This window comes from Tupaia chinensis, unplaced genomic scaffold (assembly GCF_000334495.1).
Source record: "Tupaia chinensis unplaced genomic scaffold, TupChi_1.0 Scaffold145396_1, whole genome shotgun sequence".
In the NCBI taxonomy this organism is placed as follows: domain Eukaryota; kingdom Metazoa; phylum Chordata; class Mammalia; order Scandentia; family Tupaiidae; genus Tupaia; species Tupaia belangeri.
This window is the reverse complement of record NW_006205257.1, coordinates 617369-622387: the sequence shown is the minus strand read 5'-3', so window position 1 is coordinate 622387 and position 5019 is coordinate 617369. Positions and strand designations below refer to the sequence as shown.

Here is a 5019-nt window from a genome sequence, read left to right as displayed (position 1 = left end):
AGTCTAAGATGAATAGTACTGACCTGATTTCTGAGAACAGTGAAAATTATTTTCATATATATGCCTTTTGGGGGCAGGGGTTATAGGGTGTGTGTGCTCACCAGAGAGAGACAGAGAAAGAGCAAAAAGTAAGAAATTACTCCCCAGGGAAGATGGCCAAGCCATAATTCTTTCTTCTCCATCTCTCGAGATTTGGAGCATGAATGCAGATGTACCTGGCATGTTCTCAAACCACTGGGTCTAGGACTAGAACCATGAAGTCAGCCATGTGGGAACCAGCCACCTTAACCACCACACCACCAGCTGGCCCTCTCCCCCTGTTTTTTTATCACTGTACTAAATTTACAGTGTCAGAAGAGATAGTAATTACACAACATACACTCTGTCCCTTTTGCCCTAATATAGTCTAAATTCTAAGAGTAACTATCTGTTTAATTGGCATCTTTTTGGATCATTTTGGTCTTTTGGGTTATTGTCTGAAGCACTTTGCATAGCAGATTCCTCAAGAAAGGGTCACGGAAATACTATTCTCTGAGTTCTTGTGAATTCATACTGGCGATCTTAATAACTGAAAGTCAGTTTCCTTGTTTATAAAACCTTTGGCTCGCATTTTCTTGAGTATTAAAAATATGTTACTTTGGGGCCAGCAGGTAGTTGGTGGTTAAGCCACTGGACTCCCACATGGCCAACCACAGTTCAAATCCCAGACCTGGCACCTTGAAAATCATGCTAGCATATATGTGTGCATGGCCAAAATCTCAGGAGGAGAATGGAGGAGAAGGGAGTGCAGCATGACCATGCCCGCCACCCTGGGGACTGATTCTCACTTTCTCTCTCTCTCTCTCTCTCTCTCTCTCTCTCTCTCGCAAGCACACACATCATATGGAAAAAACCTAAGAGTATAAAAATTTTAAAAATATATAGTACTTCACTTTCTTCAGGCATAAAGTATTGTTGTTTAAAAAAAAAATCTGATAATGGGGCCAGCAGGTGGGTATAAGTGGTTATGTGCACTGGACTTCTACATGGCAGACCACAGTTCCGAGTCCAGGACTTGGTGGCTTGAAACTCATGCGAGTCTGGACCAGCAGTTAGCATAATGGCTATGTCGCTGGGCTCCCATGTAGTCGACCACGGTTCAAATCCCAGACCCGGCAGCTTAAACTCACACTGGGCGCGTGTGTGTGCATGCCCAAGATCCCAAGAGGAGAATGGAGGAGAAGGGATTGTGGCATGGCCATCCCCTCTGGAGGGTGATTTCTCACTTTCTATCTCTGTCTCTCTCTGTCTTTCTGGTAAGCGCACACACCCTATAGTGGGGGGGGGGGGGAAGAGCTCTAAGAAAAAAAAAGAAAAAAAAAAAACTCATGTGAGTGCATGTGTGTGTGTGGGTGCCCCCCAAAATCTCAGGAGGAAAATGAAGGAGAAAGGACTGAGGTGTGCCCATCCCCCCAGGGGGTAATTCCTATCTCTTTCTCTCTTTGGTGAGTGCAGACACCCTAAAGCAAAAACATCTAAAAAAAATCTGATAATAATTTAATTGACAAAGCAAAAACATCTAAAAAAAATCTGATAATTTAATTGAATCTCTCTTATAAATCACCTGCTCTCTTGCTTAGATAATCAAAAGAATTTTTTTCAATTGCCATTATCTTAGTAAAATAATGATTTGATGTCTGTTATTCTGGGTTATCCATCAATATTCTCAGGTATGTGATGAGCTATTTCAATATGTAATTTCAACAATTTTTTAATTTCAGGGAACTTTTTTATACTTATAGCTTTTAATGTTTTCTTCCCCCCCCCTTACCTTAGTTTTCCTCTTCAAGGACTCTTATTACTTACACGATGGATCTCCTTTGCCTATTTTCAGTATTTATCACTTCTTAATTTTATTATTTATTTCTTCATTAAATTTTCCTCATTTTAACTATCTTAAACACAAGTCCAATTATTTTATTTGTGCTTCCTTCTAGTTTAGTCTTCATTTCTGAAATTAATTTTTATTTTTAGGTTTTTTTCTTGGTTCTGTCAAGTTTTCTGCTTTTCTAATTCTGGTTTCTGTTGTTTTTTCATGTCTTATATAATTTTCTTACTGTCTTTACCTTAGTTTAAAATATAAGGGCTATTAGGGTTACATGGACAGAGAGAGAGGAGGGGGTTTTATTTGGCAAATTCTTAATATGATTATGGAAGCTCAGAAGCTCCATGACAGGCCGTCTGGAAGTGGAGACCCTGGGATATTGGCAGTGTAGCTCAGTGCAAGTTCAAACGCCTCAGAACTGGAGAATCTGATGGTGCAGTTCAGTCTGAGGCTGAAGGCCTGAGAACCTGAGGGGCTAGGTGTAGGTTCTGGAGTCCCAAGGCAAGAGAGCCTTGGGTCCTGATGGCTAAGGAAAGGAGAAGGTCATGTCCCAGCTCAAGGAGAGAAAGGAAATCCTTTTCTCTGTCTTTTTGTTCTATCCAGACCCCCAGTTAGCTGGATGGAACCCACACATAGTGACAGGGAGTGTCCCCACTGAGTCCACCCACTCACATGCCAACCTCCTTGGAAAACACCTTCAAAGATACATGCAGAAGCAATGCTTTACTCCTTAATTTAGTCAAGTTGACACCCAAAATTACCTATTGCAGAAAGTTCCAGTTTTGACTTTTCTGAGACTGTCTTTACATCTATTTTGATTGTCTGATGGGGTGTTATTGTGCTCTTTAATCTCTGTTTTAAGATAATAATTTGGTATGGTGTTTGACCTCAGCTGCTTGTTTTTATGAAATTCATTATCCTAAAATTTTAAAAGAAAGAGAGCCTCCAGGCAGCTTTTCTATTTTCACAAAGCCCCCACTCCTGTTATTTTCTTGAAGCATGCAAAAATATAAAGGTTTGCTTTTTCGTGTTACTCTTTTTTTTTTTTTTTGTCTAGATGTTTTTATTTGAAACAAATAGTTGAATCAAGGAAGAGCTTACTTTCCCTATTCCAAATTAAAACAGCAGAATAGGGACAGAATTCATTTGGTAGAACAGTTCCAATATCAACTTACTCATGGTGGTTGGGGTAATTTTATTCATAAACAGTTGCTCTTACACAAAAATACTAACCCCAAACTAACAGTGTCACACAAAAGGGAAGTGGTCTTGATTGTGTGTGTGTGTGGGGGGGGCACTTTACGTTCTATATGCCAAAAGGCGGGAGAAGCACAAACACTGTACTTCAGTAATAAAACGTAGTGCTGGGATCTGGCACCCAGATTTGGTTTTTATCTTGACCATTTACCAGGTGTTCCCCCATCTGACTTGCCTCATTAGGGTTACTAGTCCATTCACTATGAAGAGAGGTGTTATCGACTCCTTTCTCCTCTTCTTGCCTTCATGCTCATGTTCCTTGGGACGGCTGCTATCTGAAGGTCTTTTAGAGCCACCATGTTGTTTGGCTTCTTCCAAAAACTTGTCCAAACCAAAAGGATCTTCCTCAAACTGAACTGGTCCGCTCGTCCTCTCTGTCTATGGTCTGAACCAGAAAACTCCTTGTCGGGAACAAATCTGTTGGTCTTTATTCTGGCTTCTAGGTCATCACCATACATGTCCTTGTCCAGATTTTGACTGGGCCTATAAATACTCTGGGCCATATCTTTACCACCTCTCCAGGCCTGATCATAAACATTGTAAATTTCATCTTCTCCACCTGCAAATCCACTGTCCATACCCTTGGATTGGATGAAGAGCCACTGGTCGTATTGAACTTCATTGGAAGTACGTGGATTGGGCACACCAAGAGCAATGACTTCACTGATGTCCCGTTTTTCATTTCTCTGCAGTTTAGACCTCTTATCAGGAGCTGCTCTGGAAAGATTCCTATCATGCTGTCTCTCTTTTCGCCTACCATGCCGGATTTCATCTCTCTCACGTGCCTCCCCATCCTCTTTTTCCACATGGGTTTTGATTCCAGCTCTCCACTCTCTGGCTTTTTTGGGCCATTTCTCTAAGTTTCTCTTCATGTTTCTCCTTTTCTTTTTGAGCCATCTTTCTCTCTACTTGGGCACGCATTTCCACAGCTTCACAAGCCTTCCGTCGGCAATGTAGAAGGGCTTCAGCCAGTTTGGCAAAATTTTCATTTATATGTACTGTTTGTAGTCCTCTTCCATCAGCAGCTAGACGTTTGTGTAGTGGAATTGTATAACCCTTTGCATTTTTCCAGTTTGAAATGCAAGGAGGGAATAACCCTCTGTTTAGCTCCAGAGTTGAAAGCCACTCCTTGCTGAGATGGCGTATACCGGATATACTGAGCAGGAGCCAGTTTATCAGCTGCTCGAACTGGCATGGCGGCAGCAACCTTCTGTGATACAGATTTCTCTAGGGCTACCTTTGTCTTTTCTGTTATCTCTTTAATAGCTTCTTCATCAGGTCTTTGCAGGTCTGGATCATCTGCATTCATAACCTCCTTTGGAACCAGGTTAGTGTATTTACTATAAATGACCTTGTCTTTTGACTGTTCTTGTCGAGCGATTGCATCATATTTAATTTTTCCTTCAGGATCCACCTGAATGGCTACTGCATTCGACTTTTTTTTCCTTTCGTCTCATATCCAATGGGTATTGGGCCACATGGATCTCTGGAAAGGCTCCTCCATCTCCAAAATCCTCTAATAACCGAGGTATCCATCCTTTTTGGTACCCGTACGGGGGAGGTTCTCTTCGGGATGAGATCAGTGAAGTCTGTTGTGATCTTTGGGATCTTGCCTTTTCTTCAGCCTCAAGCTGGTCCTGAAATAGCTGAGTAGGTGCAGGTAAAAAGCTGGTGAGCGCCATCTTCTTCCGCTTCTTCCCTCATGTTACTCTTTTTTCAAGTTTATTGATTTATTGAGAGAGAGAGAGAGAAGTATCCTTGACAGCGTCTTACCATACCATCCCCCTCCAGTCCAACAGCCAACCAGAATCATGGGTGCGCCCATGGGAGGTCCTGGCACGTTCAGGCTGACCTGGGATCCAAACACGTGGCCTTCCATGTGGCTCCAGCCCTGCACA

The 5019-nt window shown here is 42.0% G+C and overlaps 1 pseudogene; it reads right to left on the bottom strand.

Annotated features, from left to right (window-relative positions):
* Positions 1-3283: 3283 nt before the first annotated feature.
* LOC102476619 (SNW domain-containing protein 1 pseudogene) lies at positions 3284-4803 on the bottom strand (annotated as a pseudogene).
* Positions 4804-5019: the final 216 nt, after the last annotated feature.